Genomic DNA, 27698 nt, shown 5'->3' on the forward strand with positions numbered 1-27698 from the left:
GACAGTGGAGAATAGCAGGCGTTTGGACGCACCTCAATGATTAGCTGCATGGACTCCCTTCTCCTGCTGAGTTCTGTCTGACCGCTTTGAGAGCTGTTGATGTTGTTACTACCGATTATTATTTGTGGGTTGTTTGTTCTAAATGTGCTACTGTATAATGTTTGTGTACATCTCCGCTGTTTTTGTCGTCTGTGTCATCATGTCTTCGATTTAATTAACGTCGTTATTTGTTATTAAGGCATGCTGACTGTTATCACTATACACCCGTTACAGGTGAACCCGCCGTCGAGTTTTAGCAGAATTTAAATTTTTATAACAATATGATTATCAGAATGCTAAATGTACGACTGTTCCACGAAACACATTTGACTTTGCTCCGTAAAAATATCTTTTGTATCATAAAGGTACTAAAATTAATTAATTAATCACTGCAATGCAAACTTAGAGCCTTACACAAAATTTTGCTTTTAGTAAAGTTTCTCATTATGAAATAATAACTTCATTTAGTACTATTCTCTAACAACCTATTATTTGTTTACAAATTGGAAATAATCTCGAAATAATAACGAGATAATTATTCTATTTCAATAAAATGAAACGAACAGAAATACTAATAGAATGAAATGTATTCAATTCGCTTCTATGTAATGTATTCTTGAAGTTGTTTTGTAGTGCGTTCAATTGAAATTACCAAGACCAATAACAGTACGTATTGTGCATATTTCTCTCAAAAGCTGAAGGAATTCAGAGAATAAAACATTTGCATCAAAACAGTGTTGCTTTGTTTACGAGTATCCGAAGGCATTTTAAAATTCTTGTTTTACAGTTGAGGTATGTGACTAATTAAGTTATAATTCCGGAGTAAGTTTTTGAAATTGCTTTTTGAAATTTATTTCATTGGCTTGTTTCAGGTTTGTGTGTGAGAAAATCAAATATTTATTATATGCTCTTGTTTAATTTGATATATTTCATATTAGTAAATATGGAATTTTGTAATCTTTTTTTCTTTCTAGATTCTCATATTTTAAAGTTTTGAAATTTCATACATTTATACTTAATTTTCAATTAATCGTTTTATTTTATTTAGTTTTGATTCAGTATGGATGGCGCCTTCTGATGGTGAATTTTAGAAAAATGATTATAGATTCTATTCTAATTATGCTAATATGTTATGAAATAAAGTAGAAAGTAATAAAGAAGCAAAAAATATAACTTTTGAATGAACTTCTATTAGTGTAATAAAGAGTATGAAATATTTTGATGAAAATTTTTAGTCAAAGTAAGAATCGTAAAAATATTTCGTATTGAAAGCAATATATAACGAAAACAAAGCTCTAATAAGCATTATAAAAAAAAGAAAAAATTCTGATTTTTATCGAATTTGATAGCTATAATTTCATTGGAACTTTGCATTTTACGCATAAAAGGATTATCATATCTCGCACTTTACAGATAAAATATTTGCCTAAAAACATGACCGTGTTGAAATATTATAATTAATATGTTCTTAATTTTGAAGTAAATTATTTTTGCTCTTGAATATCCATGTTATGCAATTCTCTATAAACCAAATTATTTTTTAGCAAATTTTTGCAATTGTTTATCATAATTATGTATTAAATTATTCTAATTAATGTATGTTAACAAATAATTCAATAACAATACATTTACTACTGAGACAACCATGGTTCAACACTATCAACTTTATAATTAATTTAATTCAAAAATTCTAAAAAAAATTGCTAATATTGCGAATTGCAAAAACAAATGAAAAAAAAAGATTATTTACAGAATTATATATAGAAAAATATATACAAAATATAAAAAAACAATTATTTATAGTTTCTATAAAAATATGCACGAAATAAGAATTTTAAATATTTTTTCATTCTTATTTTGACGTTAAATTAAATTCCTGCGAAATTTAATATCGTATTGTTCACGCGGTAGTATCGTTTTCATTAACTTTGCAAATTGAATCTTACTATGTCATCTACGTTTATCAAAAGTTGTCATCACAACGATTGATGTCTAATGTATCAAAATAATCAGAATGAATGCTCTCTAGTGGGTGTAATAAAATGAAAATATTTGATACTTTGAATGGATTTAGAATTTTAATGTTTAGCAGTTCAAAGAAAATTTTAGAATATGAAGTGATGAAGGTGAATTAATTGTATTAGTTAAATATCTAGTTACGTTATAATAGGAATCAGGCCTAACTTTGAATCATTCGAATATGCTGAAAAGATGGGAATGATGATTCTGGGAAGATGATTCTGTGCGTCGTTCTTTTCATTTTGTTCTGAAATGTATACCAACGAAATTTTTGTTTTCTCATGATTTTTTTTTACAGTGTTTTGAACCGGCATCATTCAAAGGCAAGAAATTCCTTATATTTTAAGATTAAATGTATTGACAATTTTCAATAATATTTTTCTTTTATTGCTATCGCTTTACATTAAACAACTTAACAAGCTTTCAACAAAACCTTTCATCACACTTTTTAAATCCTAATTTAGCTCTAAACGGGTGGGGGGGGGGAACCCTTTAAAGACTTTTTATTTTTATTTTATCGCTTTCCTTTTGTTACGTGGCGAAAACACCTCGATTTATATGGTGGGGAAAAACTTTAAAGAAAAAGGTAAAAGGCCCCCCATATAACATTTCGAGCGTCTGAATAACTTTACAATAAAAGGAGACATCTTTAATACCCATTATAAAGTATAACTAAGTCAGTACAACATGTAATTGAAACTTAAGTCACAATAACATCCTTAGAAGAGCACTTTTTACTGCAATTTTTTTTGCTTCTTTTTCATTCCCTCCTGTACATTACGACAGAGAGACAGACAGAGAGAAAAAAATTCACCAACTCTCTCCATATCCTCTTGTTACAGGATCAGAAGGAATCGTAAAGCAGGTTTTACGGCACCATATAAAAATAAAAGTACCGAAAAATCATTCTGCCTTTGAGTTTTAGCACGCCAACGGATGTTAGGGGGTGATCCATTGGCTGAGTTTGTGTGCGGGTACTGCGAGAGTTGGATATAGATATATCATTTATTCATTTTTATTTGCTTCCCTTAGCAAGTATTGGAGGAATTTAGTGCGAATTCCGCTGGAGCAATTTTCGCGAACATTTTCCAACGAAGTTTCCAATTTCGGCACGAGTTCCAGATCCGACCACCCCTATACCCCACGGACAATATGTTGTAGAGTTTTTGAAATTGATAAACGATGTAAGTGTATAGGAGGTAAGGAGATCGGGGAGGGAGGGGGAGGGAAATGGAAATTTTCGAATATTTCTTTGTCGCAGCTTTCGCTTGTCAACTTCAGGACATAATAAAGTGAGAGAGACATATAAACGATCCAGACTTTTCCCGGGTTTTTTTTATTATTATTATTTATCTTATTTTGGTGCTGTTTTTTAAAAGGTAGAAACCTAAAGGGATTGATTGAACTTCGCCGACGCGCGACAAGAAAAGTTTTATTTTTATTTTTTTAAGGGTTGAGGAACAGGATAACTTTGCAGAAGGAGGAAAAGTCGCGTCTGGTTCAGCTAGCAAAGTAATTTAAGTTTGCTGAATTCAAATTTATGCAATGTCGGAAGATGAAGAAATTTATTTTAATTAGATATCGATCAAATGCATTTATTCTAGATGTACTTTCGATTTTTTTTACTCTTGTTGTTGTAGCAAACTTTGTAACAGAAGAATAAGATGCTTGCTTTTTATATTTTTTACTGATAACACATGGACAAAAACAATGAAATTTCGTCATTAAATAATGTCTTTAATATTTTAGTTCTCCATGTCTCTTTTTTTTACAGAATTCTCATATCCTTCTCCTCAGAATTCAATATATCCTTATTCGTTCGTGGAAAAATGCTAACTCCTATTTTGACTAGTCCATACTACCATCAGGATATGAATGACTAATTACCATTTTCAGAAAGATTTGACTCCCAGCTTTTTTTAGACTCTTTCACTTCTACATCCTTTTAAAATTACCTTATATCTCTCTGCACAGGAGCATGCAATAACCATTCCCATTTCATTTATCAGTTTTTTCAAGAGTTACTCATTACTCTTTGAATATTACTCCTTGAATTATTAATAACAAATTTTCTGATTAGCAGATGCTGTTATTCTTCTAGCAATTTATGTTGGCTGGTGGTATAATACCAGCGGAATTGAGAGAACTATCATTCATTATAACAGAGTGTGGAATTTTAGACTAGATTTATAAAATTTATATCCAAATAGTAACATATAAGAATCATAAATCTGAAGAAGGAAAATTATGTTACTTAGTTTTGAAATAGGTGTTCTACAAATTGAAAAATGATTCAAAGAAAAATGAATATCGCATTAAACATCCTGAATCCTGATTGTTAGCTCTTAATATATTTAAAATTACTTATGATATTCAGTTAAACATTTTACAAGTAAAATGGCATAATATTTTTGGCACCGGAGTTGAGATGTTCATATGACACTAAATGTAGTGTGCTTGATTTCCTTGCTATGTTTCTCTCCTGAATTTTACATAAAAGCTACCCTTTTGACTTATATCCCACGGACAATATGTTAAGATATGTAATATTGCTTATGTTATGAATGTGTAATATTGATTTCTTATAATATGAGTTTTATCGCCAAAAACAGAGATATAAAGATGTTATTAATAGATTCTGAATCAATGTCAGGTCAATGGCCGGCGACTTTGGCGACTTGAAGACAAATTTGGCGAACAAAATGAAGATTTTAGAAAATGCAGAAATATCTCAATTTGAGAAATATCTGATGCGAGAGTCATAGGTTCTTCTAGAAACTTCCATGGCTGTTAAATATATATATATATATATATATATATATATATATATATATATATATATATATATATATATATAACCCCGTGAGAGCTAAAGCAAGTCACGGAGATCTTGTTGATCACGGAGCGAGTTCTCTAGTTGCACTCGGAGTGCTATTGTGTGCTTTTGTGTTTCCCTCGAGTGTGCTTTTGTTAAATTTGCTTCGAGTTATTCATGGAATAACGCATTATTATTCATTGCCAATTTCAGTAGCAAAGGTATACTATGGCAAGAGCTCATTTGCTAAACACGATTTTATAATCCTTTTACCTTAATTAATTTTGATTAATTTGTCCAACATTTATTCAGAACGTTGTTAAATGTTGGCATGTGCCTTGTTAAAAATAAAAACAAGAAATCGTAAAAACTGCAAGAACATTAGCAGCAAAGAATGTTCAGAAATGGAAGAAGGAGAGATCAAAGAATTCTTCAAGAGTTATTATTGAGGAACTTGATGATCTGGCATCAGCTGAACCTACGATGACTCATTTGCAAAACGCGATTTTATATACCTTTTACCTTAATTAATTTTATTTAATTTGCACAACAAATTTCTTTCGTATGCAGAACGCTGCCATATGTCTCGTTATAAATAAAATCAAGAAATCGCAAAAACTTCAAGTACATTTGGTGGCAAAGAATGTTCAGATATAGAAGAAGGAGAAATCAAAGAATTCATCAAGAGTAGCGATTGAGGAATTGGTTGTTCGTACTTCACCCAAGCCTATGAATGCGAAGAAGGCAAAATATCTTGAACTGAGAAGAAGTTAAATGAAATACTAAAAAAGGCATTAGAACTGCCTGATTTTGCAAGAACCGATTCTTATATTCTCTTCGCCTGTATAGAAAATAAGGAGAAAATTATTTTTTAAGAGTTCGTTATCAAGCGGGTAAAAGTAGCGATTTCAAACCAATTATCAATTTTCGTCAGGAAAACTATTTTAAACCAGTCTTATTTTCGCTCCTTGTTTACACATTAACGTAGATGTGATATTAGAATACCTCTATGAAAATTTCTATTGTATTACTTTTATTAAACAGAAAAAGAAGAGTTCATATGAATTCATCTTTTTCTACAATACACTCATTTTACAATTCTTTTAAAAACAGCTCACATAAAATACAAATTCTATAATCGTATATATTTATAATGCAATTAGAAGAAAACTCAAAATGTGCTACATTCTACCATTTCATTACTTAACTCGACTACCCGAACAAAGGTGTAAAATTTTTGTCAACAGGCGCGATTGTGTGTGTTCACTCGCTTTCAATTTATACAGCCTCAACCTACTAACTCTCTTAAACAGCATTGTCTTGTCGAGTACAGCTGAACGCGATAATGCTCGGAATTCATTAACTCCGACGTAAGCCGAACAACACCGAAGAAGAATCGGGACTTTTCGCCATCAGTCATTGGACAAACGTCACACTGGCATTTGTGGACGATGCTGATGGTTAAAAGATGCAAATGCAATTAAGACCTTACCCCATGTGACCCCGAAATTCAGCGCTCACGAACTAAGATCCAAAAGTTACCTTTGAGGGAAACTCGAAATTAAAAGCTTTATTATGCAAATGGTCTGGCTTCAAACGGATATTTTAAAGGTTGATGGTGTGTTTCTAATATCCATTGGTTAACATCAAACTTTGACTGAAATTGGGCGTGTATTTGCATATGTATGATTACGATTCGGAATTTGAAACTAGTTCATGTACATGCATTTAGTCCAGAAAAAAAAAGGCGCGATTTTGTTTCCAATTGCTGGTTTTTCAATCATATATTCCTCTTTTTAATCAAATCAGTGGTTTGGGATTAGGCTATGCGAGATTTGAGGTTAGGTTTTTGATTTTGATTATAGTAATTGATTTTGATGTATAGTTTAAATGTTTTCCTCGACTCATTTTTAATTTCGGTAAAAATTTGGCAGTTTTTTTCAACGGTTTCTTAAAACTAAATTTGATTGAGGTGTTTTTGATATTTGTGTGATGCAACTGATATTTATTTATGCATTATTATTTATGTATTCATGTCTGTACGAATGAAAGTTAATGTAGGGTCTTCACATTAATAAATTCCTGTCAATGGATTCGAAATAAATCTATTGATGACACAGTGTGAATCATATAGATTCACACTGATTCTGTTGCTTGATACGAAGGAGATAGACAGCGCCCTCATGAGATAATTAAAGCTTTGTGACTGGAGGATCGTGCGTTCAAGACCCGAATTCGCGATTAAAACACTATATACGTGGACCTGATGCACTTTGAAGCTTTGTTCTTTTTGATTTTCCCATGGTCGTTGCGTGGCCTGGTGGCCTGGTGGTAAGGTCTTGGTTTCGGAGCTGGAAGGCTTCGGATTCGAGACCCGATTCGATCGAAGAACCGTTGTGTTAGCGAGTCTGATGCACGTTAAATCCGTCGGGGCCAAACGTCCTTCCTCTGACATGGTGTGGAAGTTCGGAGGGCGCTGTGCCAGTTCAAGTGTCTTTCGCGGTTCAAAATACGAGATCCGTCCCAAAATAACCCTAGTGTTGCTTTGAAACGGGACGTTAATATAACTATAATAAACTAAACACCTGGTCGTTGCTGAAAACCTGTGATCGAATTCCATCCGACCAGTCGTGCAGTTCCGATAGTTCTAATATAAGATCGTTTGTTCATACACTGTCATCAGCCCTCTCGCTGACCTTTGATGCCCAAGTATTTACCGACATTTCATGGAAAAGACCGGATCACCTCGTCTATCCGCGAGCCACAATGGATTTTCACGAAAAGGGAGTATAACACATTCATGGTTAGATCTGTCGCACGGCCGATAGATGTAATGAACAGGATTTGAATCTATCTCCGTGGATCAAACATCTCCCCTTTGGTCTAGTCTAGAAGTTTAGAAAGTATGTGCTGTCCTCGTCATCTGATCACAAATCGAAGTTATGATATCAGTGCAAAAAACACTTGTAATATATCAAAATGTGGCATTTATATAATTCAAATAAACTACTACACCGCTACACTTTTTACATGCATTTCATAAGTGTTCATTAAGAGAGTTCTATGACTGTTAAAGTTTAAAACGAACTTTTTAGGCTTTTCTGTTTCTAGACCAAAGGCTTCTCCTAATCTAAACACCACCAGTTTGAGCTCTTGCTAAAAATAGCATCTTAAAAGTGTTGAAAATATCTAGGTCCGAGATTAAAGAATTCGTTTATCTTCGTTCTCCCGGAAATTGAATGACGACGCTTTGTCAACCCTCCCTATATCCCCAGACATAAAGGTGCAGACGATAATAAGTAGCGGCAGAGCGAGAGCTCGAATAAAACGTTGGAATTAAATTCCAATTGCAATTTAAATACCTTTCAAAGTTATCAAGTGTAAAGGATAGATTCATGATTGGATTGAAAATGGTGAATAAAAGTCAATATCCCCTCAGACAGGTGAAATCGGAGGCATGTCTCTGCTCATTTCGATCTTCTTGAGATTGTTATTCTGTTCTTTTTAGTTTCAGTTCGAATAAGAAAAGCTGGACAGAAATTGAGCTGGGATATGTCCCTTCCGGAATTACAAGCCTGCAGTTTCAGATTTATTTTGTCGAGCTTGTTTTGTAAGGTCCCTGCCATTTTGATGAAGGAATGAGTCTGTCTTCCAATGTATTTATAAAAGATTCGAATAGTAGTACAAAGTGGATTTCATTTGTAGTTCTTTATTTTTCTTCTTTTTTTCTTTTAGGAGTGTTGTCATCTCATCATAGAATCTCAAGTTCTTGGTTAAAAATTTAGTATCGAAACAATGTTTAATCTGGAAGTGTTCTCCCTTCGAATTCCTCGTATACGCCTACAATACAGTGTTTTTATGTTTTGCTTCGTAGAAGACATAATCGAAAAAGTATTTTGGATACTGTTCTTGCTCTTATTGGGAAAATCTCCGAGCTTTCGCGCATGCGTCAAAAAGTGTCTATTTTGCCGAAAAGGGGTGATAGGAAAGAGGAGGTATTTATATTTATTAATAGAGTAAATTCAGATTATTAACGGCGTAATAATCGCTCCAGCTCTATATATCACCCCTTATTGAAGTACAATCATTGAAAAGTGCTTGTCTCGACGTACTAAAATGATCAGTTTCTTCTCTTTGGCTGACTACAAAAGTATTAATTGTATCTCTAAATTAGGAGTTAAAACCATGTGAAATCTTTTACTTAAATGGTTTATGATGTTTGTGAATTATCTTATTCACATATACATAAACAAATAGATATTGTGCATTTTGATAAATTTTGTTCAAAATAAGATATTGATCTAAAATTTTAATGTAAATATCATGTGCTAGATTCTGTTCATTTCATTTATTGTTTTTTTGAGTTACTGCTTTAATTACAAATTGAAGAATAGTCAAGCAGTCTTCTTCTCATTGAATCATTTCATCTAAAATCTGATAAAAATATATAATTTTGGTTTTAACACAGGTGATTATTCATCCATCTAATGCATTTCGTCTTTGAGTTATAATTTTCTCAGATTATAACTAAGATATACGATTTACATATTTTACGTTGAATTACTTGAAACTCTTAAATTATATATGAAGATTCGTTTGTATATACGTTTCGATAAATGTAATAAACTGGTAATTATGTTTAATTACAGGTGATTGTCAATATTCACTACTAGTAATTATGTATTATTACCGGTGATTATGAAATAATTGCCTATAAATTTAGTGGTGATTATGAATTATCATTACTGATGATTATGAAATAATTACCAATAAATTTAGTGGTGATTATGAATTATCACTACTGGTGATTATGAAATAATTACCAATAAATTTAGTGGTGATTATGAATTATCACTACTGGTGATTATGAAATAATTACCAATAAATTTAGTGGTGATTATGAATTATTACTGCTGATGATTATGAAATAATTACCTATAAATTTAGTGGTGATTATAAATAAGATCCGGTAATTATACATAATCACAAGATTAATCACATTTACCATAACATATGTACGTGCTGGATGATCATAAAAAATAATAACCTGACTTTGAAAAGACAAATTTGAATCTAAAAAAGAGTCGCTTCATGGAATGAAATATATTACAATATAAATGAAATGAAAGAATTATGCATTTAAGTATTGTTTGTAGAAATCAAATGAATTGTATTTAATCAAAAAGATATGCAAATCATTATAATTTTTCAATAACTTTTATAAAATTTAAACCTTAAATGAATATTTAATGATTAATTATGATCTCAAATATTTGTAAATTTAGTACTTTTTCTAATTTCTAAAAAATTTCTCTCTGTCGTTAAAGTTTAAAAATGAAAAGAATGATCTTTATTACATTGATAAGTGGAGAATGAAATTGTTTTATTTTAGCATAATAAAAAGTAAATATATCGTTTGAAAATTATTTAATTCTCTGATGAAATTAATCTTTTAAGGGTTCAAAGTAACAACTACGTTTATTTTTCTATTTTTTTGGCAATGCTGTAAAAATATCTTATTATATAATTTAAAACAGTACAACAACTATTTAATGTATACGAAATACAATTTGTTTAGTAATTTTCAAAGCTAGAAACATGATCAGAGTTCTTAAATTAATTTAAATATGAAACAGTTTTTTATATGAGAAAATGTTTCATATTTAAACAACACTTTATTTGGAACTTCCAAATATTCGAGGCAAATTAAGTCTCAGCATGACATAGCTGCACAAAATTCCATATAATTTTTGAGAAAATGTTCTCATTTTGAAAAAGTATTAAAAAACATTTTTTTTTTTTTTTTTTGCAAATAGAAAAATTAAAACAGTCTTTTACTGATAATATTTTGTATTAAAAAAAACTGTAATGTTTCATTTACGCTTTAATGGAACATTTTATTAATGTTTTTTTTCTTATATTAAAAAAAGGAAAAAAAAAATTAAAAATAAAGCAACTATTAACAGTTTTACTGCTCTCGACTTTAATTAAAAATTCAAATCACGTAAAATAACTCAAGAGAGTTAATTATAAAAAATTTTAAGACAATAATTATATCAAAAACTTTCGCTGTGCGTTAGTTATTAAGAAATAGCTCAAATTTTTGAATAAATTACTTGTTTAAATTTATGTTCCAGTTTAGACTATCAGACATTTTAAGCAAAACAAAATTGTGCTTTTCTTATGCTTTCATGTTCCGAGTAAAAACTAATAAAGCTTTTGTAATTAAGCACACTAGAAAAATTGAAAGAACTAAAGCGTTGAATATTAAGATTCAATTTTTTAAGTGTTGCTCAAACGGACAGTTCCCATTTTTTGTTGCTCAAAGAAACATAATTCATAGCTGTATATCAAGTGTATTTACAGTTTTAGTGAATATTTAGCAGCACTTTGTAAAATTAATGGATTTTGTCCTCGCTTCAAAACGTTTTTGTTGCATATTCATAGGAAGTAATTAAGTCATTAATGAGAGTGTGTTCAAAGTATTGCTTAAAAGAAAAAAAATATATAATTTTTCGTTGCAATTTATTTTCGAAATATATGGAAAATCTATGTTCCTTGTGATTAATTAATATTTAGAAATGCCTATCAGTGGATCGGTGGATATCAAGGATCGAAATAAATAATTTTATGAAATTATAACAAAAACATTTGCCTATTATGTACATTGAGTCTTATTGAAACATTTCTAAAAATAGCCCTTAAAAATATGATGATTTAGTTATAATTATTTTATGGATTTCAAATTCTACTTCTTGGCATACCAATATCGGTCTTTTCCGTAACATTTAATTTCTGTATTTGCTTTGGTTATTTCAATACAAAACTATTATATCTTATGATCTCAAAGCTATTATATTTTTGATAGTTTTGTGATATCAGGAGGATTGTTTTTAATTGCTATGATATGTTGAAGTTAAAAATGAATAGGATATATATATATATATATATATATATATATATATATATATATATATATATATATATATATATATATATATATTCTACCAAGAATATGTTTCAAAATCATTAACAGTTATTAAAAAGGCATAGAAAGTTGTTCCATTAAAATGGACTGATGTGAAGTGGAATTTTGGCATGGTGGTGCCCGCTCATGTGTCGATGTCGTCTTCTGACCACGGTTGAAAATTACAAAAACAACGTTCATTGAGTCTCAAAAGGATACATTAATATAATTAAATTAAACTACATTTATAGGAGTTGATTTTATGAATATTATTACATACTGCAACAATAACGTACCAGCGATGAAATAATGAATTTAATCCTAAGATTATATATTTAACACGTGTTCCACCTTTTAATCTCCCCATGCTCACTTCTGGGTGTCATCATTTACAATGATTCAAAATTCAATTAAAGTAATAGAGCAACTGATTAATTTTGAATTAAAATGCTGTATTGTAATTTGGAGTTCAAAAGTGTAAAAGATTTCAAAACTTAAAATTCCAGTGCATGAGAAAGAGATTGAAATTTTTTTATAATAATCCAACATGAACAAACATGAAAAAAAAAGTAATTTGAAATGTGCAAAATGATTGACATTGAACGAAAATAAAGCTTGGAAATGACAAAACAATGCATTGAAATGGTTGTTTTCTACAATATAATACGAAAGAGAACGCATGTATTAAGATTTTCTGTGAGCAGATTTGAAATGTCCTGCTAATAAGGAGTAATTCAAAAATCCGCCATCTTCTAAATATATATTCTGAGCTGCAACTTTTTTAAAAAAATTTGTACAAAAAAAATTGAATCCCGCTAGACAAATTGCAGACATTCAGTACTGAATATAATTGCTGAAAGAAAATTTATAAGGTAATTGTTGAAAGCGTACCGCATATCTGACTCTGGAAAAGGACTGAACATCTAACCCAGATTTTTCTACAAAATTCAAAACCTTTCATAACCTTTGTAGTGATGAATAAATCTATTTTTTACATATTCTCTTACTTTCTTGACAATAAAAATGGAAATAATAGAAACATTGCAATTTCAATTTTCAATAGAAACATTTTTTAAAATTAATATGTTTTATTTCGTTTCAATAATCAGTGTCAATCTTTTCCAACATTGAAAACATATTAGAAGTTTCTGAAAATTAAGTTACTTAGGTAAACCAATTTAATTTACTTGACAAGTTCATGAAATGAGAAATCGCCAAAAGTGCGACGAAGGAAATGTTCTGGCACTCCTTCCTCTGAACAATTGTCTCCATGTCATCCATCGCGCATTTTAACCCCAGCTTCTTTCCCATTCCGGCACTAAAATATCCGGCTTATAAATTTCCGTCCCTATCTTTTCGAAATGGACACTTTTACCGAAGAAGCCGGATTCTTTTTTTCTTTGTTATTTTCTTATCCGGTCAGCTCGGGAGCCGGACCTTTTTCTGAAACCAATATCCAAGATTTAAGGATGTCGTAAATTCGGCACGCCATAAGTAAAAACAGATAGTTTTGGATGAGGCATGGACTCGTCACTCTTTGGAGGGTGGACGCAGCTGGACATCAGCACTGAGTGGACACTGGATTGTTGCTAAAGTTTTCGTGTTATTTCTTTCCCTCCAAAGAATTTATGAAAGTGGTAACATTCCGGATGTTTTTTTGAGAAAATGTCTATCGATACAGTAAGAACACTTATAGATATATATATAGGGCTGTTTAAATTAAACTATGGACTATGGGGGACGTTCTATTCGTCACAACGAGCGAAATTCGAACAGCAATTATTTCAGATGATATGGTTGCCATCAGATAAATTAAAATATTAATGGAAATTTTTAAAAATGTATATAAAAAAGAAAGAGGAGATTTTAACCATAATTATTATATCAGTATATAAATGTATTAGGAATCACCTTGACCTTAACTAATCCATCATATTCGCAACTAATTATAAATATTTTCAGTTGCTACTAAAGGATAAAACTTTATGTATAATTCTAAAAAATGAATTCTGCTGTACCTTTGACTAAAAGACAGTAATGAAAATCTTAATACATTTTATTAGAAAGTTGTGTAAAGCTAATACATGTTTCCATTTATAAATTATGGTAAAAAATCGTATAAAGCTCAGTTATTCTATATCACTTTTTTTTCTTTATAACTTTAGCTACAATCGGAATTTCGTCTTTATAAATAATTATTTCTTTAAAATTTTACTAATATTAAAAGAGAATGTGTGTGTGTGTGTGTGTGTGTGTGTGTGTGTGTGTGTGTGTGTGTGTGTGTGTGTGTGTGTGTGTGTGTGTGTGTGTGTGTGTGTGTGTGTGTGTGTGTGTGTGTGTGAGTGAGTGAGTGAGTGAGTGAGTGAGTGAGTGAGTGAGTGGGGGCGTTTGCTTGAGAAAATGTAAATAACAAATGTTGAATAGCTGGAACTGTTTAGAGAAATCAATTTTGTACCTAATGCCTCAGTGTTGATGAAGTTCTGGATCACAAACAAACAAAGTTATGATCACATGTCATAATATCAGTGTACAAACGGAGTAGTATCGAATTCCTGCAAAAGGGTATCTTCAAATACAAAAATAAATAAGAATGGACAATTTTTTAAGCTTTTGAAGAGCCTTCTCTTTTCTTCTATCTCTCTCGGATTATTTAAATATTTTCTGTCTTAATTTTGCATTGCAGGATCAATAAATAAAAATAAAATGAAATCTGCTATCACAAATATCAAGTTATTATTTGAGAACATTCTTTTTTTTTGTATTAATTCCAGTCATTAACCAGTTTAAATCGGTTTGAAGCTGTCACGTGATTATCAGACGTGATTACGCATGCGTTGATATTTAGAATAGCCATATTTTTTTCATCTCAAAATTTCTCCAGCTCCAAAAGTTTTTTTTTTAACAGCTAGAAATATTGAAAATGAAAATTTTAAAATTATTATATAGTATATGTCCCCATACCTCTCCTCGCTGTTTTGTGTTGATTCTCATTTTCTTCTTTGTGCTCCTTCAGGCGATAACTACTTAAGAATCATGCCCTTTATTTTCTGCCTACGCATTTTAGATTTCAAAAACCCCAAACCTAAACAACATGATGTTCTCACATGATTAAAAAAAATTGAAACGGTGTAGTTGATTTCAGTAAGTATAATAATTCTGAAATGAAACCACTCAGAATAAGGAAAGAATGAAAAATTAAGGTTATAGAAATATTGCTCTGTATGAAAAATTACAAGTGAATGCATAAGTTATGCATGATTTAATAAACTTTCCTATGCTACCTAGTGCTATAAAAATACCCATACAATAAAAGTACTTAAATTTTAAACACAGATTTAATTCCAGCTTAAATTGTATCTCCTGTTTCTTTCTTTCTTTTTTTTTTTTTCAGCAGAAACTTATAATCAGATAAAAAAAAAAACCTACATATTATCATTGATTAAAAGCATCATTTTACGCTTTTGACTTGTGAAATTTCGATATCGAAATCGCGATATTTTTCAATTTATATCTACGAGCGTGAAAACATTGAAAAACAATCTACAATTTCCAAACTGGGCATTAAGTGAGATGATACAATGATATAGTTTAAGTTACAATTTTTCGGAAACCATTATGAACGCTCCATTAACTTCATCCTAAACCTATTACTTGTTTGTTATCACTTTCTGATGTTTTGCGAAGATCTTCAATAGTTGAAAATGGGGCAGTAAAAGCTGGGTTTGCTGTCTCTTCCGTTAAAGTTGGCTTTTGTACAGACAATCCTGAGTTGAAGCAGCCTAAACTTTTTTCGGTATAAAATTGATTATTAAATTATTTATAAATTTACTCTTAATATTTAAATCCGTTCATTATTAAAAATCTGAGCAGTTTTTTTTTAATAAACTCGATGTAATGCAAGTGATGAAATTCTTACTTTTGAACTTTTCAGGTATCATTTTCCTCGTATAGAATAGGTATATTTTTTAATCAGAGAGCCGAGCTCATCCATTTTATATGATCTTACCTCTCTGAGGGGTCATATACAATGAGCAAGAAAAGCATTTCTTATATACCCAAACATGAATGTCCATAAAATAGGAAAAAATTATTTGTAATACTTTTGAAACCTTCTAAATTTACAATAAATCAATAAATGCAAATAAATGTTTTTATATGTTGATAAGTGAAAATTAAAACTTATTTGCATCATCTTTCATCTTACACCCATTTTGAATGAAATCAGTCAACCAGTGCATACGCAAAGTCGTGAAGAGTTTTATTACTGAAAATGGGCAGTATATCCATGTCAGCTCTAGCTATCATATAATACAAATATCTTGAAGGAGAACAAGTTTTAAAGAGTATCAATAATTGCAGCCATATTTAAAAACATCGTTATATATGTGTATATCGTATAATAGGACAAACAAACTTTTTTGCTTCCTTTTACAGATCTGTTACTTGTAATGAATATTAATTTCTTCTACGGTCGCATGTTTTGAATTGACAGGAAGTGACCAAATTTACCAAATTTTACCAAATGTTTTATGAGCTGGATAGTTTTGAAGCAAATATAATATAACACATAATGAAAATTAGAATATAATTTAAATCGTTTCATCTAAATAGATAGTAAATAAATAACTCTATGGATGGTTATCAAAATAATGGAAAAACCCTAGATTTATAACAAATTCTTTATTAATATGGTGAAGGACCACCTTTGGCATGTAATACAGCTTGGATTCGCCTAGAAATCGATTCATACAAGTGTTGAATGGTGTTTAGGGGAATATTGTACCATTTTTTCAGGAGATATTGTAAAAGTTCTGGGAGAGATCCCGGTGGAGAATATCGATTTCTTATTGAACGCTCTAAAATAGACCATAACGATTCAATTATATTGAGATCGGTGACTGTGCGGACCAAGGCAGATGTTTAACATCGTTCTCGTGTTCATCAAATCATGAATGGACAAGTCTCGCTGCATGGATAGATGCATTATCATCCTGGAAAATTCCATCTTTTGCAGGAAACAAAAGTTGTATCATAGGATGGACCTGGTCAGCTAAAATTTCTCTATACTTCACCCCAGTGATCCTTCCTTTCAAGGTTACGATTGGTCCAGCAGAATACCACGACATGGCTGTCCATATCATGACAGATCCACCTCCATGCCTGACAATCGGAAGGAGACAATCACAATCATACGCTTGTGCAGGTATCCTCCAAACGTGCACCCTTTCTGTTAGTGGAAAAAGTGTGAAACACGATTCATTAGACCATATTATTTTCTTGCACTTATCAATACAACAGGTTTTTGAGAGTGACATCACTATAGACGTCATTTACCATTAACAAATGGTAATACCTGTAACAAGTGGCTTGGGAATTGCGGCTCTGGCGCAAATTTCTGTTTATGAAGGTGCCTTCTAACTGTAATCGCCGACACTGGAGAATCCATATGGATATTGAGCGCTGCCGTCACTTTTGCTGCAGTTGTTTGCTTATTAGACATTACAATCTGCTTCAATACCCGTCTGTCTCTTTCATTGAGCTTCTCTTTCCTCTCACTATTTTGCCTTTCCTAGGTTGTCTTGCCGAGCTGTGTGTATGCTTGTCATGACTTTAGACACCGTTACTTTAGAAACGCCTAAAAGTTGGTACGTTTCGGTCACACTTTCTCCAGCTAGACGGGCTCCTACAATATGGCCTCTTTGAAAATCTGAGAGATCCGACATTTTAAGCTTTTGAAAAAAATCCAATAATTACAGAATTTCAATAAAGTTAATGCATATTACCAGAATGTATACATTGCTATTTATATATTAAAAAAAACTGATGGCTATCTTTATATTTTAATATTTACGAAGCGCATTCAAAAATTTCATTTTTATTCACAGATGTTTCCATTATTTTGATAATCACCTGTAAATTGGAAGAACAATATTATAGATTAATTGTGTAAAAACTATTAATGTATTCACATTGGAATTATTGCATGTATGAATATTGGAATTGGAAAGTAAGCCATTTCCGTAATACGCTTGTAGAGAATTCATCATAATCCAATCTAAAAGGAAAAATGTAAGACAAACCTGCTTTGGCTCCTACAAACTTCCACAATATTATATGCAATATTATACACAATATTATATATATATATATTCAGAGTATCTTTCTTCATTTTATCAGTATTTGTTTTGTATCGTCTCTTACATATTTTAAGGAAATAAAATTTACTCCATACCTTTAAGATGTTATTATGTAATGGCATGCAACATTAATCTATTAGGATTACTGACCAGAAGTGAACTTTTTCTTTTTATTTTTTTGGTCTCGTATATTTAAGCTATTTTTGGTGTATTTATTTTTATATTATGGCTACTTCTTCCTATAAGCTAGTTGCACCTACTTTTGTATATTTCATGATTTTGCTGTACTGTACTGTATTATTTATTAAATTCAAGTATTTTTTTATGATTTTCGTTTTTACTTTTTCTGTATTAATTATGAAATTGCGTTTTATAAAATGAAAATTGATTGTTAACAAAAGAATTTCCGTTTGCAGAATTTTAAGATTTGTTATAAAAGAAACATTGTATTTAAATTTTGTATTTTGAATGCCGATTATGCTGTATTTCTTATATGCTCGTAAACACAAGTCAAAATTATCTATTTATTATTTATTCTGTGTCAATAGAATGTCATTATCATAGGATTTAGTTATAAACATTAGGTTACTTTTCGGTGATATAACGGGAATAATATAGATAAAATTAAGTAGATAATATGTGCACTAGGAAAACTTTCTTTTTTTTTTTTTCGACTATTTTTTTATGTACATAGTGCATTATTCTTTAATTGATATTGTGTTTCAACGTGAGATTTATGATTCATCTGTCATATTTAAGATGTTACTTTTACAGAAGACTTCGAAAGGCTGGAATAGTTGTTTGCTGCTATGTAATCTCTGACGCTTTATGCAGCTTTTACTCCCTTTAACCATTCGTCAAAGTAGAATTCAACTTTCTTGGCGACATTTTGCTACCATGTATCACTCTCCTTTTTCAAATCCCTATAGAACAGAATATCGCTTCAAATCTATCTGATGGTGCTCAGAGGCCTGATGTCCATGTATATATTTTTTTTCCGAGCTAGGCGGTGGCAATAAATTCTCTGATTCCAAGACAAAAGTCCACCCATGTAATATTTGATCGGGGGGAGAGCTAAAATGGCCCTGGTGGTATGTATCTTTTATTCCTTTTGGTGATATAGCAGGCAGTATCTCTTGGTCCAGTCGGGAGAATGGCGGTATCTGCAGTATAGATTTCGAATAACACATGCAGCGGAAGGGTACAAGAAATAAGCAGTCGTTTATTTTCCGAGATGATCTGTTCTGCGGAAAGATATTTTCTGACATTTATTTGCCATTGCTGTGGAATTCACAGTTCAACAATAGATTGCATTCAAGACATCCATTTATTACGGGACTCAAAACTCATTATCTCAACTGTCGACTGAGTATCACATTATGGAGACTTCGTCTTATCACTGCTCAGTGCTCTTTACTCTTGCTTATCATTTACATAAACATTTCTACTTTCAGATACAGCTCTTATTAGCTTAAAATGGCTTTCTTTAATAACTCAGTTCTCGAATAAGTTTAATGTTATTCATAATTCGTCTTGTTATGCATATCACAAGTACAAATATTTTCTACATTTATTGATGCTTGACGATAGGGATGATGTAGTATATTATCATAACCCTTAAATGCAGCGTGATGTAGACCTACGTAGCTTGTTAAGAACTTCTTATCTCTTTTTTGTATAAATCTTTGCAAAGCATTTTTTTTTAATTTAAATTTTATCAAAACTATTTTATCGTTTCCTAACGCAAGTAGAATCTTTGACAGTTTATTTTTTTAACGTGTTACGAATTTGTGATGCGGCTCCCCAGCATAGTTGGTTCCATAGGAGGTCCCAGAGCTTGCCGACAAACTTGGCGACCATTTGGCGACTTTGGCGCCAAAATATATTATACCCGAAACATCGAGAATTTTCCGCTTCCGTCCAGGAGGAACGGAGATACGCCTCGAACGTTCCTGATTGGTTGAGAGGCTTCTAGCCCCGCCTCCTAAGACCTATAAAAGGAGCTGCAGCTGCCGGGGAGTAGTCGTGAATTGAGTCGTGAACCAGATCGGAGAGTTGTAGTCGGAAGCGACAGACTGAAGAGTAGTCGGAATCGACGGTGAAGAACTCGTCTTCCAGGGACTAGCGGAGCAGCGACGGAGTCGAGCTGCTGTTGTATGCTGCACGTCTCGGCTGAAGATAATCGTCTTTTGTACTGTATATAGTTGTCGTCTTTGTGCTGTCCTGTGTGTCTTCGTGTAAATAAACGTCGTTGTTTTATTTTCTACTGCCGCCTGCTGATTGAGCGTTCTCTACACCATATAACTCCCACTATCCAAACGAACCCCGAAAAATTTCGTAACAAACGCAACAATTTTCGTTGTTGGTGCGCTCTCTGAGTACAATTCCATTTCGGCAGGTGTTGCGAATTACGATTATATAAATAACCAGTGGGAGAGGTCGCCCCAAAACTTTCTCGCTCACACTCTAATACAGGTGTTATTCCAGGAAATGCCTTCCATGAAATTGGCGCACAATAACAAAGAAATATTAACCTTTGGAGTGAAAATGGCGTTTTTTACTGTATCTGTCTGTACTCCTTGGCGAGTTTCTTGGCTATTATTCCCCGGTATGTGGTTAATAGTATCCGCAAATCGAAATTGTGTTTTATAAACGTTTTTCCCAACCGATTGAAACAAAACCTTGATCCAAAACTGTACTCGTTACCACAAAATCCCATATCAAATTTGATCTGTTTAAGTCTATGCATTTTTGAGTTATCGTGTTTGTATGTTTCTGAAAGTACAGACCGACAGACGGTAAACCCCGTGTTGGATTTGGCTCAAAATTTAGTAGATGAATACACTGTGGATGCTTAATTTTATCTATATGGCTGAATTTTACTGAATACTGAATTTTATCTATATGGCTCACTTTTACTGAATACTGAATTTTATCTATATGGCTCACTTTTACTGAATACTGAGTTTTATCTATATGGCTCAATTTACTGAATACTGAATTTTATCTATATGGCTCACTTTTACTGAATACCGAATTTTATCTATATGGCTCTCTTCGTTTTTCAGTTATCGCAGACTTCATTTGAACTTCTTCTGAAATTTGATTGATATCTGCATATTTGGTTTAAACGCCGTATGCCAAATGCCATCCTTGTAGCTCAAAGCATTTTTGAGTTATCTTTGTCATATACGGACAGAAAAATAAACGGATATTTTCTAAAAATGTGTTTTTTGAATTCAAGGAGATCTGAAACTATTCTCTATACTACGTATATGATAAATTAGAAAATAATAAAAATATACAGGAAATATTATTTTCAGACAAAAACAAGGTAAGAGAAATGAATTATATTTATATTTTTGCATGTGCTGATAAATTTATGGAAGAAAAATGTAGATTTTTTAAAATGTAAAAATGCATCAGTATTCAGTATCGGTTCCACTAAGTTATTAATTCCACATAAGTCTCCTTTGCCGTCTATGGATGTACGAAAAGATGTCTTTGGTCCCTGGCCTATATTTTCAAACAGATTGAAATGTAAAAACCCACTATGTATGGGTGCCACACAATGGTCAAGTAGAAAATACAATGTTCCTTTATGTTTAAATGCTAAAAATAATTGTTTCATGAATTTTCATATTTTGTAACTTAATGGCAGGTATTATTTATGTTTCAAATATTATATTACAGCACGCAGTTGATTTGTAGAACTCAAGTAGTTAATGTTCACGATAATGTAGAAATACATCAGAATGCTTTTTTTTTAAATTAAAAAAAAATGCGTTTTTTTTTTGTATTTTTTCTATTAATAACACCCGTTTCCCAGTTGATTTTTTAATTAAAAATAATAATTCATGCAATTAGGAGCTAAAAAAATGAATGCAAAATCCGAATTTAGAAGTACTTATATGAATGATAGACATAGTAAAGTATTTCAATAGTTTTACATGCATTTAATAATGAAATATGGCATTTTAAGCATAACATATCAGTCTTGAATACGCTTATAAACACATTAACATTTTCTACTATCAGATAATATTTCATTACTTAAATCGAGAAATGAAAGCAACATTATCGAAACTCTATCTCCAACATATCGATTACGCTTTCCACCGCTTTCTACAATTGGTTTCATTTTCCTGACTTTAAATGGCATACTTCCTTGACGTCTTAACTATACTTATCACATAATACTGCCTACTGTAAAATCTAACTTACATTACGTAAACAGACATACTTCATAATTTAAATCACTGACTGAAAGCAACATTATCAAATTTCTATCCTGAACATTTTACATATTGCTGCTTTCTACAATAGGGTAGAAAAGCTTTCGATGATTTTAAATGACAGCTTTCATTATCTCAATTACTGAATAAGAGTACTACTAGTGAGATTTCGATTTGACTATGCATATCTAACTTATAGATATATTCGGATCCAGTTCCATTATGATTGAAAACTGAAATTGTTCTCAAGCTTTGCATTATGTGGCTTTTAATCCTAAATATCGAATTTTTCGATTTAAATATTTCGCAGCTGCATTTCCTGTTTATTAAGAAATATTCAAGAAATACTTCATGCCATCTTGATTCTGTGCATATATTATAGATTTCTTAGGTGTTTGAATAATCCTATAATTTCTGGCATACTATCGGATTATATTAGCCCTATAGAACAGACATTTAATTCATGGTTTTTCTTTAGATATTTTTTTAAATTAGGCAAATTTTATTAATACATATTATTGATAAAATTTAAAAAATCAAGAAGCTTTCTTGCTTTGAGTATTTTATTTATGTTGATGGATTCCACTTTTCAAAGAAAATCATGAAATTCAGATTTAAGTGAAATTTGTAAACACCAATTTATTATCAAACTTGGAGGTGTGAATTCGTTTAATATACCTTGACAACATAAAATGATCGATAAAAGGAATAAACTAAAAGGAAACTGACCAAGATATTGTTTTATAAAATGTAGTTTTTATTTTGTAAATGTCAAGTAATTTCTTTAATTATATTTACGGCTAGGAACTAATTACATTTCGTTACATTTTTATCTTTGAAGAATCCATTGTTGATGGCAACAATGAAGCAATGCATCAAAAATCTTATCTCATTCTAAAGGAATAAATAGCGCTATTTATTTTAGCATGATTGCCACTTGGGACATTCCATCTGGAAGACTGCAATGAATAAGATTCTTGGCATTCAGCTCAAATAGCTGAATAGTTCAGAAATCAATGCAGATTAGCTCTTTAAACAGAGCAAGCATTGTTAAAGCCGAAATGCTCATTGAGTTAAGATGTTGGTTTATCAGTTGTTATTTAGAGATTTATTTGAACGCCAGCGTAACATTTGAATGATACAAAATTTTGATTAATGTTCTGTGACGTTTTGTTCTGCAAATTTCGTAAACGTAAAATATGATTATATAAAATATAAATAAAATGGATTTAAACAAACTCGTTCTTATCAGTTAACTAATATCTAGGATATTTTTCCATAAAATTTAGAAGTGAAAACAAAAATCGTAAAAGCTTGCTGTTACGAATAGAGCCTCCGAGATTTTAAAAATTTGACTAACCAGTGGAATGATCTTCACGAATATTTTTCATTAACCTTCCAATAAAAGTCTTATCACCCTTTCCACCGCATAAAATTAGGAACCTTGGGTATGGGTGCGAATACCTAGCATGGCATTGGTGAATGTTAGTTACGAAATATGGATCTTTGAACATGAAGCTAGAGTTTTTGTTAAATCTATCGCTAGAATATGTATTTTGAACCTATTTTGTCAGCCGGTTGATATCAAAATTTTACACAAAACTACGTAATCACAAGATAACAAACCAAATTTCATTGATTTATGTCATTGAGTTTGAGTCAAACTAATAGACTGCCAAAAATTTGACGACTTTGGTTCAAAATTTGATACCTATATTCTAGATTCTAAAACTGTGTATTTGCCATGCTCTTTGCGTTTCCTACATACCAAATTAACTTGGATTTGAGCAGACACACTTTTTGTGAATGGATTTCGTTTAAATTTGATATAAAACTACCATTTTAGTCATGATTTCATACGCCAAATTTTCACTATCTAGTTCAAAGCGGTTTTGAGTTATAAGTTCACGGGCAGACGGACAGACAGAATGCCAAAAATGTGTTGTTGTTTTTTTGGACTGTGAGAGGTTCTGAAACGTAGAGATTCGTCAAAATCTTTTCGAATCTTTCTGACGATTACAATGCTTCTTTTACACCGTTTATACTGAACACACTTCTTTTATACTGAGAAATCGGATGTTCGGGTCTCTGAAGCCCTATGAACACGTTCGTATTGCAGAACTCGATTGCTTAAAAGGAGATCACAAGTAAATTTCGTTTCGAATTTAGCATTATAAATTTGTTTTATAATCAATAAATAAAAATTTTAATCTGTAGCTTGCACATGTATTTTTTCAATGTTTAATAAATGATAATCCTGAACGTTCTTTAAAATTTTTATATTCCAAATAATTTTAAAATTCCTTTAATCAAGCCTTATCTGACATATATACTATCATTTCTTTTTTCAATAACTAGGTGATGCTATCTGTGTCTGAGAGAAAATGATTTTTCGCTATCATCCTAGTTTGTTATGGGAAAAATTTGTTGTGTTTTTATTTGTGTTTATATATCTATATTATTCTATTACTATACTATATTATTAACCAATGTTAACAATATATACTAATATATCTGATAGATAAAGCTAATATTATTTGAATTTTATTCGAAAGGAACAAACGACAAAAAGAGTATTAAATGTACAAAATTAAATGTGGTTTTCATGTGAAAATCACTCTTTTGGATTTTATATATTATACTTTCATACAACTCACGTTTTCTTTTGTTTATATATAATTTTCATTTGGTATTGTTTAGAATAAAGCAATTATGTATTAAGATGTGTGTTAATATTAATTACGTTTGATAACTAAAATGTTATCCTATACATATTTTAATGATTTTTTTTTTTGATTTTTTTATTTCAAAAGTCAGGTATGGGCTATACTGTGTCAGAATAAGATTTAAATTTTTGTTTGTTTTTAAGGAGCCCCAATATTGACAAATTATAAGTAATTAGTATATCCCAGAATTTATCCTTATTTCACAAGATTTGTTTTCCAAACATAAATGAACACATATAAACTGTTAATTCTGTTTAAATAAATATAATTATAAAGTTAGTTGGTTTGGACCGTGTCAGTCCAGGCGATGCTAAACAATGCCTATAAAAAGAATATCGTTAAAAAGAAAAAATAATAAATTATGTCTTTAAAAATTAAACATAATTAAAAATTTTATATTAGCAGTTTGGTAAGCAATTATTATAATTTCTTCTTCTGTTTGAACAACACGTTCAAAGACAAACAACTTTAAAAACTTTTTTCTGTTTTATATTCTTTGTGCATTGTTTTCAGCCCTTCGGACATTTTATTTCAACCATCAATTTTTTTTATTCATTAATTTTAAGTTTTGTTATTCGTGTAAAAAAATATTTTTTTAAAATTTTTGTTTTATTAATAATTAACTTTTGCCTTTTGTTCTTTAGTTCATCTTATTAAGCATTTTAATCCATATTATGAAGATATAGTTTTTTCTAAATTTACTGGTAGTTATCACTTATATTGAAGGAATTAAAATTAAATTTAAATTAATGGTACTTCTTAATTTTAACAATCCCCGTATTTACTTCGCGATTTTTATAATACGCGAAGATAATGGCTTAACGACAATTTTCAGACTACTCCAACACCGCAAAGTTCCATTACATATAAGATGCAAATATTTCGCCAAGATGGCTACATTTCCGGGTTTATTTGACAAGTTTCAGATTATGCCATTATCACCAACGCCGAATTGACATTCGCCAATTTAACGACGTTTTGCATTTTTAAAAGATTTTTCACAATTACGGGACCATGAAAATAAATTTAATCTATAAATTAATATTTTTTTATATTATTCAAATATTGTATCGTTACTGACCAAGATTTCAGAACTCTAAATCATCACGAAACAAGTAAAAAAAAAAAAAAAAACTAAGAAAAATTTTATTAATTAAAAACTAAATAAGCAAAATAATGTGTTAAAATAGAAAATACTTTAGCACCTACTATGCTAAAACACAGATTACATATGCAAAATTATGTGTTTTTGATACTGTTAAATGTATTATCAAACAAAAAATATGGTATTTCCTCTTATGAATCCAATTTGTTTTCACAACCAAAATAATTAATGTAAATTTTATGTCAAATATTTAATTCTAAAATCAGAGAATTTATTTCTTTTTTTTATTTTTTAGATCATTTTTACTGGACTCGACTATGCAGAGAAGTACATAACGCAGTTATTTCATGCAACGGTAAGTAATTGTTATATCTTTAATGTCGCGTTTCTAGCATCTCAATAGAGATTTATCCTTAGTCTTTTCTATGTTTTTTAAAATAATCCTGAATTGAAATTAAGAAATTTTTGAATCACTATTTGTTTTCACATTTTTTAAATTGTTTTCTAAAAATCTAATATTTTGATTATCAAAATTATTTAATTTCACTCTTATGATTAGAGATGTAATTAAAAAAAATATATTGATTAACAAATAAACTGAATTGGAAAAAAAAATGCATTAACTACATACACTGAAAGAGCGCTCAAACTCGTGCAAAGAATTATATAATTTTTGTATTTAAATCTATTAAATTATCTCTCATATCTTTTCTTATACAGATGGAAATAACATTAAATGTCGACAATAAAATGTAACATCTTTTATGTCCAAATAAATCTCCATTGAAATGGTTTTCAAGTGGAAGTGCATTATATGTTTCACATGAAGTTTTACTTCATTAGAAACAAACCGAATGAGAGGAAAAATTTTAAATATTGACTAACAATTATAAAAAGTGTAATTTTACGTATTGGAAGTTTAAATATTCAGATTTATGATTTACTTAACATTTAAAAGATATGAATTCAAATATCATGGATTTGATTATATTCCTAAAGTAAGCATAGCGATAATCTAAGCTAATAAATTTTTATCTTAATAAAATTAAAGCTAGATGTTTCCTTAAATGAAAGAAACATGAGAAAGAAGAAAGAAATAGCATTGCTACATAAATGAAAATGATTTTAATTTCCATCTATTGTATTAAAATAGTCTAAGATATTGCAATCGAATTGAGTGTTGAGGACTTCATTTTATTATATTACCCAATTATATCAAAGTGTATATATCAAACATTATAGATAATAAAACATTTTGACATAGCAGTTGGAGCCACTAAAAATTTGGTATTTTGTGACAACATACAACAATCACATTTCAAATACAACAATTTGAGAACAGCAGTAGTTAACTCATACTGTTATTTTGAATAAACAATATGTTTTGGCAAATTTACGGGACGATTTGGCAAATAATGGTGACTATATGTTGTGTAATAAAAATTCGAGAAAAAAAATGTTGGTTACTCAAGAAGGCTTATTTGAATAAAATAATTGTATTTACCATTATGTATAGTTCAATTATTCAAGTTAGAATTGGAATTTTGAAAATTGTATAATATTTTGCATTTATTTAACATTTAATAATTAAAATGCTTTTAAATATTAAATCTTATTATTTATTATTAATAAATTTCTAATATTAATATTAATGT

General features: G+C 30.3%; 1 protein-coding gene across 3 annotated transcripts in view; it reads left to right on the top strand.

Moving 5' to 3' along the window:
- The window catches only part of LOC129962675 (teneurin-m-like), a 707945-nt gene that overhangs the window by 222456 nt on the left and 457791 nt on the right, over positions 1–27698 (top strand). For all 3 annotated transcript variants that reach the window (XM_056076579.1, XM_056076581.1, XM_056076580.1), the window contains one exon: positions 26339–26398. The gene's annotated coding sequence lies outside the window, so the exon portion shown is untranslated. The remainder of the gene's footprint in view (positions 1–26338; positions 26399–27698) is intronic.

This window comes from Argiope bruennichi, chromosome 3 (genome assembly GCF_947563725.1).
Source record: "Argiope bruennichi chromosome 3, qqArgBrue1.1, whole genome shotgun sequence".
In the NCBI taxonomy this organism is placed as follows: domain Eukaryota; kingdom Metazoa; phylum Arthropoda; class Arachnida; order Araneae; family Araneidae; genus Argiope; species Argiope bruennichi.